Source organism: Hibiscus syriacus, unplaced genomic scaffold, assembly GCF_006381635.1.
Source record: "Hibiscus syriacus cultivar Baekdansim isolate YM2019G1 unplaced genomic scaffold, ASM638163v2 tig00110114_pilon, whole genome shotgun sequence".
In the NCBI taxonomy this organism is placed as follows: Eukaryota; Viridiplantae; Streptophyta; class Magnoliopsida; order Malvales; family Malvaceae; genus Hibiscus; species Hibiscus syriacus.
This window is the reverse complement of record NW_024062594.1, coordinates 2,519,338-2,534,921: the sequence shown is the minus strand read 5'-3', so window position 1 is coordinate 2,534,921 and position 15,584 is coordinate 2,519,338. Positions and strand designations below refer to the sequence as shown.

The following is a 15,584-nucleotide window of genomic DNA, read 5'->3' as shown; positions in this document are numbered from 1 at the left end:
CTAAATTTAAAAAAAGAGATTTACCACTAACAGTAGCTTGAAATGATCTTTACTAAATTTGAGCAGGAATCATAGAAATATGTGACCAAGGTAAACCCAGATTTTGTCTGGGGAACATAAGTCTCAATATCTTCGTCGAATCATAAACATTTCCCACAACTCAAAGTGTTCCTTTCAAACTCAATGTTCTGAATTCTGACTCGTTGCTTTATTTTGAGATGTTTAAGCAAAATTCAGGAACAGTGCACAAACAGAAGAAAAAAAAAATACATCGCAGAAAAAACAGTTCTCAATGAAAATAAAATCTTTCAGACTCAAATTTTAGGGTTTATTCCAAAGAAATAACCCTCCAAAATTGGCGTATGCCTTTGAGCGGCGAGCACACGGTATTCTTTAGTAAAAGGCGAAAGAATAGTTCGCTTTGTACTCACTGCATGGCTGCGTGATTGATGAGTATAATTCACGGCTATTTATACTTGTTCTGGAATGCGTGGCGCTGTGTATTGTCTATATGGGATTAGTGCTCTGGAGCTTTACTGCTAGACAGGCCAACTAAGAAAAAAATGACTAACTTCAATAAATTAAGAAAAACATTTTGAAACTATTGTATATGTAAAACTCAAGATGCATCCAGTACATTTATGTTTTTCTAGCAGCTTGCATCGAACCCCGGCTGTAGTGCAAAGTTTATCACTTAAAAATCAGTTTCTAGTTGCTGAAGACAAAATTTGTCTGCGACAATGTCACTAGCCTCTGAAGCTTTGATTGCGATATCCTGAAGAGGAACAAAGATCGTTTAAATCCGTAATTCAGTCTAATTGATCCATACCATCATTTATGAACACATCATAGTTTTTTAGTACTGATTCCTAACCTTTTATGCCTTTATTCAAGGGGGGGAAATAGTAGATCACTTGAAAATCAACTTTCCAGGCATAATAGAAAATACTAGAAACGCTTAATATACTATTAAACATCATCGAAATGGACTGCTGGAGCATCACAACTCAGTTTAACTTTGCAAACAACTGCTAGCTTAAGTGAGTTTAAAGTTCTCTTGGTTGGTCTTCAGGCTTGTGGAGGTGCGTTGAGCTGAAGGAAGTTCTGTTGAGTTAGCTATGGCATCCACTGATGGGAACCCATTAATAGTTGTGCCTCCTCCAGGTGTTTGTTAGATATGGCATCCACTGATGGGAACCCATTAATAGTTGTGCCTCCTCCAGGTGTTGTTAGAAATCAAACTATGTTTTTGTGTCGGCAACACTTGGCAAATGATGGCAGCAGCTATATGGACAGAAGTTTCATGCAATTATGCAAATTAAAAGAATGGATACAAGTGTTAAGTAACAACCTTTTCAATTGACAAGTTGATGATTAAGCTGCTTGAATCGTGGATGAACTTACAATAGTTATTTGAGGCGGCAAATTTAGTGTTAAGAAATGTGACAGCACAAGCAAACTTGATCAAGGCATCAACAAGGATGAACGTGGCAGCAACAAAAGAGATTAGCAACAAATCAAAAATTACATGAAGCACCAATTTGGTGAGTTGGCAGCATCTATACCATGCTTATCAATTAAGTAGATAAGTCATAGAATTAAGATAAATACGGCATGGATTTGCAGCAAACAAAGACGGTGAAACCAAGGCTATAAATATGTGTTGTAGCTTTAGTTTTGGATGGATGTACGAGAGTGAAAGTGAAAAAAATATACGAGAGATAGGTTAGCAAAGTCTTAGACAGCGGGGTAGTGTTTGTGAACTAGCCGCATCTAGTTTTTGTATCGTATTTATATTTTGGTTTTTGTATCGTATTTATATTTTGGTTCGTGTTAATAATAACATGAGAATTATAAATTACTGTGTCCATTCACTCTTCCAACAGTATTGTTGTCAGAATAGGGGTTGTTTGTGAACAATTTACATCCAATACATTAGTTGAACAGTTTTTTTTTGTCTCTCTCTATACGTATATTGGTAGTTTGTGAAAAGATTGCAGTGGTTGGAAAAATAAAAGACCGCAGGGAAATAAGGATGATATACTTTGGGTGGAAACTGATGGAGAAAGTTCCTAGTGATACTGCAGAAAGTTTAGCAGTAAATGTCCTTCAGCTTAGATTTCTCAACTCATACCTATAGGATATCAAGGGGACACCTTTAGTGAAGTTTATTGGAAATGATCTGCTCCTTAAAGCTTCTCACAGAACTCTTGATGGTGCTATGGCCGTTTCATGTACTTTGCACTGGGAGTGTGTTCAGGTGGACTGTGTACAGACAGAGGGAACCATTGTACACAACAACGGAACACTCTTAGGTTCAGTTGAAAATGGTTCTCTGGTAAATGGGAACGGATTTTCTCCATTAAGAGCTATATTTTGGGTACACAACAAGCAGAAGCGCCCATCAAGTGGAAAAGCTTCAGTAATTCCATTCTGGACATAAGCACTGCGCATGCCATTCCTTTTGCTGAGAGGGACAAAGGATGTCAAAGTTTAAGTGTCAGCTTGCATATCATGTGTGAGGAATGAATTATACAGTTGAGTTGGTCACGGTCGGTTGTGGAAGGTTTTGGAGGCCTTCAAGCCTCGGTCACAGAAGAACATCCTTCAAAATGCATCATCAGCAAACGGCTTCAATGAAAGTTTTGAGATATTGAGAGGGATAAATCTTGAGTTCATATGCTCATATCCGAAGATAATGTTGAGAATGAAACGGTCGACTGGATGGTGGAAAACTTGAAACTTTTTTGTCAAACAAACAGATTGATGCCGTTGTCACCAAGAATGAACATCAGCACCTTTCTTATGCAAGTCTGAAGTTGATTCAATGGGTCGTATAGATGCTGGAGTCTTGTGGCTGCTCAAGGTGGAAAACTCGCTTGGAAGGATGCCATAGATGAACTTAGCAACTTAGGGATCGAGGATTTCGAAGATTTTCTCATCTGATAAGCTCAACCGAGGAGACAGTGCTGGAAGTATGGGGCAGTCTCCATTATAAGAAATGATTAATGAAGACCAGCTCTCAACTGTGGCTTTGCTTGAGGAGGCAGTTTGGATTCACAGTCCAAATGTGCCACTCTCGTCACTGAATTATCCAATTCATCGTCTTTGGAGGAGAATCATCTTTCGAATATTAAATAACTGAGACAAAAAACTAGATAGTATGCAGAGTTTACTGGTGCAACTGCAAGGTCAGATGTGTGAAATAGAGCTTTTCTTACCATTCTTTGTTGTAAAACTGCGGGGTGGCATCATATATAAATACATGTGCATAGTATTAAATTGCGGACACGCGTAATTTATTTCCTAAAAGCAAACGTTAATGTGTTACAGCTGCAATTTAATTTAATACTATGTGCATGCGTCAGATTATGAGCTTACATAGGCATCAAAGGAAGATGATTATCGTCTAATCTGATATTCTGTGTCTTGAAGACGAAGACAACTCTTTTTGTGCAAACCAAAAGCTTAAACTTCAATTTCAGGGGACTTTCCGAAGAAAGAGCCCTCCAAAAATAGGACCTGCCACTATCTGCTGCGAACACACGGTATTCTTTAGTAAAAGGCGAAAGAATGGTTCGCTATGTCCTCACTGCTTGGCTGCGTGCTTTTCCTACTTAACTTTCGGTTATTTATATTGGTTCTAGTGCTCACGGCGTCTTTGTCTTGCCAATGTCGGATTATTGCTCTAAACCTTGTTTCCTGAGATAAAGAAAACTTCAATAAACCACGAAAATGGACCAAGATGACATTATATTTGACTCCAACAAACATTTCTAAATTCGATAGATGTAGAACTATAGATGCATCCATTACAGTTCATGTTTTTCCTAGCAGCTTACATGATCTCTAGTTGTATGACAGTTTTGCAATTTTCTCAGTTTCATTGCTCCGACGTACATGTTCGTATGTAAGTACATATTCAAATCCACTGATAATTTTATTACCCAAGAACAATATTCAATAAACTTGCCTGCCAAGAATACAATTGTCAAGTATCTGTCCTTTAAAATGTAAAAAGTAAAACAATCCAACTCCAACTCTCCAATTGAATAAATTCCATAGGCAGCCAAAACACATTATTCAACCTACAAAGTATGAAGAATTCAGCAATTGCTTTAATTTGGGCCAGCAGAGAAGAAGTTGTTAACAGATGGCATAATCTGAGGCGGTCTCTTGCGGACAAACTCCCTCAGCCCATGTTGTGCATATTTTCACCTTCTTCAAAGTTATCTAGAATTCCAGTAGCCCTGTTTTCTTTGGTTACCCATTTTATACATTTACTCTTTGGTGTGGATATTGTCATAGGAACTTCACTAGTTAGTAGGAACACTCTTAATATGACTATTAACACCATCCAAATTCAGAATCCCCATTTCCAGTCAAATTGTGGAAACCAAATAGTGCAAACCAAATGCGTTAGAATTCAATTTTAGGGCAGTTTCAAAAGAAGAGCCCTCCGAAAATAGCCTATGCCACTATCTGCAGCGAGCATACGGTATTCTTTAGTAAAAGGCGAAAAGAATAGTGCCTTCAGCTGTAGCAACTGTAGGATCCAAGAAGAACCTATATACAACCTCTCGGAACTGGTTTCCAAGATTGCTCAAACAAAAGTTCATCTTATCAAACTCAGAAGTTCTTGGGGAAGAAGAACAAAGGAAGGTCGTATCCACTCATGGTGCAGAAACATCCAATGTTCCTATCAAATCAAGAAGAGTGAATATGACTAGGAAACAAGTGGCAGAGAGGATCTGCTAATTTACTAGACATATTCTTCTGTCTCGATTTCGATAGCAACATGTATAGATACTTCTTAAGGCAGTTCTCCGGTTTCTCTAAGTTGAATAATCTTCTTCAAGAAGTTGGGTTTCCATGAGTGTATTTTCAAGATTCCCATGCTTTCTAAAGTCTCTAAAATTGCTTTTGTTCTTGAACCCTTGACTTCCATGATCTTGGACGGAAATTTCTCTTCCCTACTGGCTAATGGATGTTAGTCAACATCACCAAAATTGTAGCAAAGACAGCTCCATAGGCAGGATCCGTACCCCCATTCCTATACAGTATTACCTAGGCCGGAAAGAAGCAATTGCTGGCAGACACACTCCATGAATGTACAACGATTAACTGCTAAATTTAAAAAAAGAGTTACCACAGCTCAAAATGAACTGACTTAATTTGAGCAGGAATCATAGAAATAAAGGATTGTACATAATGAGATGAGACAAAAGTGTCGAAACCCAGTTGGATCAGTGACTTTCAGAATGATAGCAATGACTGTTTGATTCACGGCTGCTGGAGAGGTGCAGCCAGTAAGGATATCAAGGCAGAGCTCAATAACGTCCTCGCCAATTGTCGGTCAAAATGTGCGATAGAAACTCCCTTGAAGACCATCAATTCCTGGTGTCTTGTGCGGATTGGTATGAAGAAAAGCATATAAACCTCCAACCTTGAATAATCTGCCAACAGAGAAGGATTTATGGAGGGGTGATCACAACCTGTATTGCATCAAAAATACCAAACTCCTCAGGAGGCTGTGATGTAGTAAATAAAGAACCAAAGAACGCAATGGCCTCATGCTGAAGATCTTCAACATCAGAAACCCAAGTACCCATAGAAGTATACAAGCCTCTAATTGTATTGTGTTTCTTCCGACTAGAGGAGCGGCCATGAAAAACTTAATTTGCATCCCCATTGGCGAGCCATTGCACCCTTGACCGTTGATGCCAGTAAACCTCCATGCGGAATAAACGATACTGTAAGTCATCTTTTAGGCGTCTGAATTCATCATTAATAAGTATGAAAGTTGAAGGATATAATGTTCCAAAATCTTTGCAGAGCATTGTCCAGAAAATCATTAATAAGTATGGCAATGTTACAAAGAGAAGTAGAATGCATCCTGATGTTGATGAAAGAACTTTCATTCTCTTTTGTGCTTCAATGACGGAAATGCTTGATCTACCATTTGATCAATTACTGAGGATTATATTGAAGTGGAGCGATACGATCAAAACTGCTTTAGAGATGCACTTTGATGTGGAATTCGCCATGGATAAATTAAGAAAATTATTGTTCCCTTTTGTGTTAATATCCAATTGAAGGCTACATTTTATGGTTTGCAAGCTGAATGGGACGTGGAATTGTAAAGCCAGACATTTTTAGTTTCTAAGTAGATTGCTTGTTTTTAGATGATTCTTTAAATTTTGATTCACAGAACATAATGTTGATTGAATTTATATTTTATTAAATTAGTGTCTTCTCGCTGCAGTTCAACAGTTGCTCTTGTAGTCCTTTGCTACTCTCTTTAATGTAGGATCAATGTCTTTATTTTCTTTCTTTCTCTAGCTAATTTAAATTTCAAACACTAATTATTTTTCATGCAGACAATAATTAGTTTATTGTTTCTCCTTTGGTTGTAGACTTTTATGACTATTACAAGGACAGATGGAAGCCTGGTATGACCTGCTTTACTCCTATTTAGGTAGTGCTTCGAGGGACTTGTATACCCTTTTAGGGGACTTCTAGTTTTATTGACAATGTCTCTTGGTGATGATGGTGACTTCCAATCTTTTAAATTAACTAAAACAAAGCAGTTTGGTCTTGTCTCACTAGCATATTTTATGAAATGCATGATTTTGGTGAAAAGGCATGGATACATACATAGGCATTTATGCATATGTTTTCTGTTGCTGCTGTTAACAATCAGTGAGTTGTATCTATGTGATTACACTTGATAGCTGGTGGATCAGTAACTGTGTATTCCTTTGATGGAATGGAAGATATATTTAGAATTGAGTGATGACTGTAGATGTCCTTTTCTTTTTTAATTGAAAAATAAATACCTCAGGTTTAAAGACTGGCCAATTTGACCTCTGTGCTAAGGGTTGTGATTAACTCTAACGATACTATGATCTAGCATGTTAAGTAGATTTGCTGTTGATCTGTAATGCACTTCTCTTTTGGTGTCTATCCAGTAAAACAAGAAAAATGATAAATAAATAAATAGGAATTAGAGTTCCTATTTTATGGTCAGGAAAAATATAGTGTTTTTGATGGCAGCATGTAGTTAAATTCGACTATACAGTTTGGGCTAAACCTTTGGCTCACAATTCCTTGTACATTGTTATGTACTTATGTTACTTATTTTCACTTTCATCTCACTTCCCTCCCCCCAGTTTTATTCCATTTTCTGATACTTTCTATTTTAATTTGTGTGGCTCAGTGATGGAAAAACCGTTGGGGCATGCCTTGATCGGATTGGACTTCGCCCTGCTAGGTATTGGAGGGCAACTGACAACGTGGTCTATGTTGCATCTGAGGTGTGTTTTGATCCCTTATTGGCTGCAATTCCTTGTGATTGATGAAAGTCAGAAGCATACTGTCCAATGGAAGTTTAGATATTTAAAACACAGAAGATTAAACCTTACCTATTTTTTATTTTCTGAATAGAAGATTAGACTTTTCTTAAGAATGTGAAACTTCCCAATAAATCTTGTTCTGATGACTGCAATGTCATGAGGATTCAAAATGAATTCACACTTCGATAAAATAAGCTAGCTTAGTTCAGTCTACAAATAAAAGGTTGTTTGCACGTAAGATAGCATTAAAGGATGAAAATTTATGTGTCGTTATAAGAGGCATACTACTGTATGTGATAGAAGAGTAAATATTGAATGATGGTTCAATATAGCGAGATTATTTCATTTTGTTCTATGTCTTCATAAATATCCTCCCACAACTCAAATGTTCCTTACAATCTGGCATATGCATATGTCATGAATTCGGACTCATTCCTTTATTTTCAGATGTTGGTTAAGCAAAATTCAAGAAATGTATGCAAATCAGCAAAGAAAATAAAGCCCACATCGGAGAAAACTAAGTAGACAATCATCGGTAAAGAACAAATGAGTGATACAAGGACTGTTCCGATAGACCTGCAAACGTCGCATATAATGTTATGATTGTGCCCAATGAAGCATAGAAGATAAACCTTGAGCGCACAAAACAAAAAGAAGAGGTGATAAAGGATTACCTTGTCACAAGCATCGTTCCAGAAAGACAATATCCGTGAGTGCACCGTTAAGCCGGACTCAATAAGAGACAGATACACCACATAATCAAAGACACCAACGCAGAATCAAAGCCAAGACGAAGAAGCACCGTGCAGAGATATGATCATTCTACCCGATCATAAGCTTTTTCCATATCTAGTTTCAAAGCTGCACCTCAATTACCTTCATGATATTCTGATTTTAAATAATGAAACATCTCATGCGCAATAAGGACTTTATCTGAAATCATTCGTCCCGAAAAGAATGTTGCTTGATTGCCATCTACACAATTCCTCAACAACAGGCGAAGATGATTAACAAGTACCTTAGCCACAATCTTATAAAGGATCATACATAATGAGATGAGACAAAGTGTCGAAACCCAGTTGGATCAGTGACTTTCAGAATGAGAGCAATGACTGTTTGATTCACAGCTGCTGGAGAGGTGCAGCCAGTAAGGATATCAAGGCAGAGATCAATAACGTCCTCGCCAATTGTCGGTCAAAATGTGCGATAGAAACTCCCTTGAAGACCATCAATTCCTGGTGTCTTGTGCGGATTGGTATGAAGAAAAGCAATATAAACCTCCAACCTTGAATAATCTGCCAACAGAGAAGGATTTATGGAGGGGGTGATCACAACCCGTATTGCATCAAAATAGCAGACTCGTCAGGAGGCTGTGATGTTGTAAATAAAGAACCAAAGAACGCAATGGCCTCATGCTGAAGATCTTCAACATCAGAAACCCAAGTACCCATAGAAGTATACAAGCCTCTAATTGTATTGTGTTTCTTCCGACTAGAGGAGCGGCCATGAAAAAACTTAATATTTGCATCCCCATTGGCGAGCCATTGCACCCTTGACCGTTGATGCCAGTAAACCTCCATGCTGGATAAACGACACTGTAAGTCATCTTTTAGGCGTCTGAATTCATCATGATCCTGCGATGACATAGGCGTTTGAACATATTTAAATCACAAAATTAACTTCAACCATTTGACAACAAACGCTCAAACACCCATATAAACATCATACTCGATCCTGATACCTCTAGAAATAACAATAATCCCTTTAGTTACTGATGTCGCTTGATTCATGCTTTTTCTTTACTTTTTTTTTAAAATTTTATGTGATGCATGTTTTCTTTTTTTAATGTTTTATGTTTAAAACTAAAACTATGGGTCAATTGTCATGCAAGATATGCATCCAATACGATTAATTTCAGTTATTTGATTTTATTTATACGCTAATTTTTAAATGTGTAAAAATTATATATATTTTTTGCATGAATAAAATCTGATGGTTGAAGTTAACAATGAAAAAAGAACGAGATTTATACAATAAATAAAATAAGTGAATATTCTTACTTTAAAAGTTTCAGCATAACTGATGACAACGGCCAACGGCAATCCGTACGGTTGTCAATGATAATTTTAGATTTTCAAAACTTGAGAGTAGAGCGAGATGAGAGGATATGCATGATGAGAAAGATTGAATAAGGAAAAAAATGAAGAAATATAACTAAAAAATATCTTATAGTAAAATATTTTAAATTGAGTCGTGTCAAGTATTTTTACTTTAAATATGATTTTAATTCAAATATAAATACAATTTTTTAAAATCTAACACATTCTCATTCTCATCTGAAATTTATCTTTTCTTTATATAAAAAAAATTATCTTTTAGAACTAGAGTCTGAGAAATCTAAATCTTATATTCATCCATAGTTAACTTACGGTTAATAAAATAACAAAAATGGATAATAAAAATCTCTAATAGTTCGATGATTATTTATATAATTATTAATGATAAACTTAAAATTATTTTTTAAGATAGACACACACATACGTTAATAGCACAAAATTTTTAAATCTGATGGACATAAATAAAATTTTAAAATAAAATTTTAAAATAAAAACTTTTATAAAATAAATAACTAATCAAAAGAAATTTAAATTTAAAATGCTCACGTGACTACCAAAAAATTATAGAACCACCACTCATATTCACATTTTATATTCTATTCTATAAATTCTGAACTAATTTGTTTTCTTCAAAAAGGCATCAAAATATAGATTTAAAAAAAACATATATTTAATTGATTCTAAAGGTCGGCGGCCGCAAATTGCTTACTACTTTTCCTCACGACGCATGTGAGGGTTTTGTGTTTAAAAAAAGAGAAAATAACCTCAGTGACCAAAAATCCCATATAATATACGATTTTAATCAACTTTTTCCGGATTTGCCAAAATGACCAACAAAATCGCAATGCGATCGCTAATTCGCAATGCGATCTCCATTATCGCAAATCAGTTTCCAGATTCGCAACGCGATTATTACTATCGCAATGTGATTTTCCAATTTCGCGTTGCGATTTTCCCAAGTCGCAATGCGAATTTGGAAAATCGCAATGCGATACTGACTATCGCAACGCGATAATACAAAATCGCAATGCGATACTGACTTTCGCAACGCGATACTTACTTTCGCAACGCGATTCTGACTTTCGCAACGTGATTCTGACTTAGGTGATTTTTAAATGCAAACGTTGTATTATGTGTATTTTATGTGTGCACTTTTAACATTTTCAGTTAGGCATGTATTAGTAACTTGAGTTTGAACATTGCTATGATCTGTTCAGTTGTTATCACTTATTAGACATTCATTTGACTATCGCAACGGGAAAATCGCAACGAGAAAATCGCAATGCGAAATGAAAATCGCATTGCGATTTTCTCGTTGCGATTTTCATTTCGCATTGCGATTCTCTCGTTGCGATAGTCAATTTCGTGTTGCGATAGTCAATTTCGTGTTGCGATAGTATGTTTTGCCTTCAACATAATGCAGATTGAAAATCAACAAATCAACTATTACATTTCAATCAATTAAACAAGCACAAATAAGAATTATGTACACATCAATTAAACAAATCAACATTTACAAATCATTTTTTACAAAATCAATTAAACAATCAAAAAATAATAATTAGTATTATTTCCTCATCAATTATTGAATCAATGAATCAACTTTTGCACCCGTACATCCATTTCACGCAGCTCACTTAAGGATTAACCTGCAGAAACCAAACATTTGCTCAAACAAGACTTCATACACATCTAAAACCTACAAACAGCAAATTATTGAATTCTAGATACTTAACCAAACATTTTCAAACCAAACGGAGCATATATGTTAACAAAACTTGCACTTGACTTACCAATTAACAATGGATACTTTCATAACGCGGATGCAGGTAGGCAGCATCTCGAATATATCGCTCTAGCCATATAATGCCGAAACCACAAGCCTACTGCAACTCTATCTCTATCGGTGGGAGGTAGAAACTCTGTGCTTCCCGTCGTCAAACGCACCAAGCACATGCATACGAGAGGACCACAATCCCCTCTGGCTCCCGGCGATTGTTGTGGCGCGGTCTCGTCTCTGACAATTGTAACATTGAACTTCTTTGGCTTCTTGTGTCCAGAATGAGTCCAATAATTAATCCCATCCAAGAATTTAGCCAAATGAGAGCTCCATCCCTTGATAATATCTCTCAAATTAGACAGTGATATGTAATTTATCATGCTGTCATATACTATTATCTTCAGGGATGGGAGCTGAAGTTGGACGAGAAGCCAATGATGACGTTCCAAAACATGGATAAACACCTGCAATCATAAGTAATAATTCATTTATTTGCGCACTTATTTATGAACACCTTTAAAAAATTTAAAAAATAAACACTAACCTTATCGACCTCCCACCATGCAGGATAAAGTTTAGCTTGTCCATTGCCCAACGAAAATGATTCATCTCATTGATTCTTCAAGTGAACTACGTGAAAAGCCACCGGCATTATTGTATATCGCGAATTTTTTTTATTTTTCCTAAACTTCCTTATTATTAGAAGACGTGACACCCACGCATCGATATGTTGTTTTACAAAAAAAAGACATATATTAGTGAATTACATTAATTTTAAAAAAAATTAATCAAAATTATATATAAGACAAATATAAGACTTACCTCCCCATCGAAATAGCCACTGTCTTCAACCCCTAATAACACACCCCACCAAGACCGATTAAGCAACAAATACATCTCATCGTTGAGTTTGCTTATGTCAGTGTAACACCATTGGCTCCGCTCATGTAGATAAAAATCAACTGCAGTCTTAGCCCAAAGGGTATTATCCAGAATTGTTTCCGGTAGTTGTCTCCTCTCCACTTCAGATACCGGAAGGGTACTAGCCGGTAACTTATACGAGAGCCAACTCTCATCCATCATGTCCGGCAACGGTGGGGGTTTCTCAATAATTCGATATATTACCCCATGTGAATCGGGCTCTGGAATGGTGGGAGGGACCTCTTCAATGATGACAGTGGCCTCTTGAACGGTGGGGGGGACTCTTGAGGGATGATAGGGGACTCTTGAACGATTGGAGGAGACTCTTGAGGGATGACAGGTGAGTCGGGCTTCTTCTTGCGGAGTCTTCGCACCATTGGGGTGAACGGAGACGTAATAGCACGTGCACGCCGTCTGATGCGTGAACTCCGTCGTGCAAGGAAAACCCGACGTAAAGCATCCACCTTATCGGGCCGCTAAAAAAAATTAATACATAAATCAGTAAATAAACAGACATGATATTAAACAAAGACAAATATGTTTCAAACTTGCATTGTATTCACCCAAGTCATTATTCTATCATAGTTCACAAAATGCATCAGATAACATTCCAGAAGTAAGCACTTATATAAACATTTAAAAGGACAACATATATAAACATTCTAGAAGAATAATAGTTTACTTTCGCAACACGAAACTTACTTTCGCAACGCGAAAATGACTATAGCAACGCGGAAATGGTTATCGCAACGCGGAAATGGCTATCGCAATGCGAAATGAAAATCGCAACGACAAAATCGCAATGCGAAACACAAATCGCATTGCGATTTTCATTTCGCGTTGCGATTTTGTCGTTGCGATTTTCATTTTGCATTGCGATAGCCATTTCCGCGTTGCGATAGTCATTTTCGTGTTGCGAAAGTAAACTATTCTTCTTCTGCAAATTGAAACTTGAATGGATTGCATTACTTCAACCAAAAGACAAAAGCAAAACCAAAAACAAATACTAACAAAAACAGTTTAGCAGTATTGGCAGCAACCGAATGAATTTATTAAGCAATCTAAGTGAAATGGTTAATCTAAGTGAAATTACGAGTAAATTTATCATCAAGTTAAATATGAAAAATCTTAAACTTACCTCGTTGCGTAGAGTATGAATCTCATTCTACAACGATGCTACCATCTCACGTAGAGCGGCTACCTCTCCGCGTAAAGTAGACACCTCAACACGCCATGCACCATCGTCTTTGCGTAAAGTACCGACCTCCTCACGCAAGGCATTGACCTCATCACGTAACTCCCCTAACTTATCTCGTGGAGGTGGATTTGGAGAACAGGGAGATAAACGTCGTGGCATCTTTGCCGGTCGCCTATCTTGCGGTGATGGTGGAGAAGAGGCTCGATGATGTGAAAGAATAGGTGATGGCTGTCGTTGTGGAGGTGTATAGTCGGGTCGATCAGGTGATGGCTCTAGGTGAGGTGATAGCTCTGGCTGAGGTGATGGCTCCCGAAGTGGAGGCTGCTCATCATCCGTACCATCAAAAAAATGCTTACTAGCTTGCCACCAATCAGTGGCAAGCTCAGCTTCCGTGGGTGTCAGCCTCTGTAATGGAGTGTTGGCCTCCTAACAATATAAAAGCTCAAACAAAGTTAAACGTGTACTAGTAATAACTTGTTTATAAACATATGGTAGTATTTATGTTAACTTACATTATTTATTGTCGTATACCGTAGTAAATCTTCACATTGCAAGGTCCGTTTCCTCTTCCAGGAAATAGCCCTGGGAATATCATTTGAAGTTTTTATTGCATATGTCTTCATGGCGGGAAAGGCCTCAAATATCCAAATCTACAAACAATATAATAACAAACATTAGTAATTGTTAAATAATTACTTATAATTTTGGAAACATTATATAAAAATTATTACCTTAAAGGCCCAAATAAAGCCTGTCAAAGTGTATTTGGAACCATCACCATGCAAACTTTTTCGATCATCCAAGGCAGACGATAACTTATTCCATGTAGTTTTCCATAAATACGAGCCCCACGGAAACAGGTTTCACGCATTTAGGTCTTCTAACAATTTGATTAGATCATTCGGAATAGGTTGTCTGGCCTCTCTGCCTAAAAAGTCGGCATGCAAAAGTATTAGAAGGCATACTCGGACAACATCGACGTCATCCATCCGAGTAAAACTATATTTCTTATTCAATAATCTCGTCAGGTCTTCCACGTGTAGATTCGGCCTCTCCAGCTCAAGGAAAACCCGGGATAACCATGATGGGCGGGTAATGTGTTTAGTGTACCGACCTACATCATCGTGTCCGAAGCGTAGACCGGTGATTAAGCAAAACTCCTCCCGCCCAAAACACGTATACGCCGGTGAAAAATCAAACCATATCTCTTCATCACGACGTTGTATAGTATCTGGTAGATCCCTAGTCATGGTTTGAAGAAACAGGTGTGTCAACATCGCATCTCCACCGGGATGTTGTACTTTCAGCCATGGCCCGAAGCAAGTATCCTCAAACATTTTTCTTTGTGTAGGTGAAAGCTTCGACGCAATTGTTTTGGCCAGGCTGACTTTATTTCTTAAGGTCAATTGAGCCGAATAAAAGTTCTACAAAAACAATAAACATACTAAGTTAGATATACCAAAAACTACACTGTGAAGATATACCAAAAACAATAATAAACATAAAGAGTAGTAGTTTATTCTTCAAACTTAAATTTGCAACACTGTGAATTTCTTATTTGTCTTTGTTTTTTGGTTGAAGTAATGCAATTCATTCAAGTTTCAATTTGCAGAAGAAGAATAGTTTCTGAAAATGAAAATCGTAACACGAAAATGACAATCGCAACGCGAATTTGACTATCGCAATGAGAGAATAAAATCGCGTTGCGATTTTCATTTCGCGTTGCGATTCTCGGTTGATTTAATAAGCAATCTAAGTGAAATGGTTAATCTATTATTGAAATTACCAGTAAACTTATCATCAATTTCAATATGAAAAACCTAATAATAATGCAAAAATTTCAAAAAGAAAATAATTAAAAAAACTAACCATCGGTGGTTGATTTGGTTGATTTTCCATTTCTGATTGTGAGGATGGCTCTGAGAGATGGAGATAGACGGATTTCGCCGGAGATGGGGACGGATTTCGTCGGAGATGGGTGAGAGAGTGAGAGATGGAGATGGGACTGAGTTGTGATTTTAGGTTTTAGGTTATGAGTTGCGATTACGAGATATACTGTGGACGGTTCAGTATTCCAATATATTAATATTCGTGTTTGGAATTTGAAAATAAAATACGCTTTGCGATACTAATGGCGCTTTGAAAATCGCATTGCGATTATGTACTATCTCGTTGCGAAAGTCAGAATCGCGTTGCGAAAGTAAGTATCGCGT

At 37.0% G+C, this 15,584-nt stretch overlaps 2 non-coding genes across 2 annotated transcripts; both read right to left on the bottom strand.

Moving 5' to 3' along the window:
* Window positions 1–326: 326 nt before the first annotated feature.
* LOC120215412 lies at window positions 327–440 on the bottom strand. The gene has a single exon (XR_005524954.1). It is a non-coding gene; the product is annotated as a U5 spliceosomal RNA (small nuclear RNA).
* A 3,046-nt stretch (window positions 441–3,486) lies between these two features.
* LOC120215400 lies at window positions 3,487–3,603 on the bottom strand. The gene has a single exon (XR_005524943.1). It is a non-coding gene; the product is annotated as a U5 spliceosomal RNA (small nuclear RNA).
* Window positions 3,604–15,584: the final 11,981 nt, after the last annotated feature.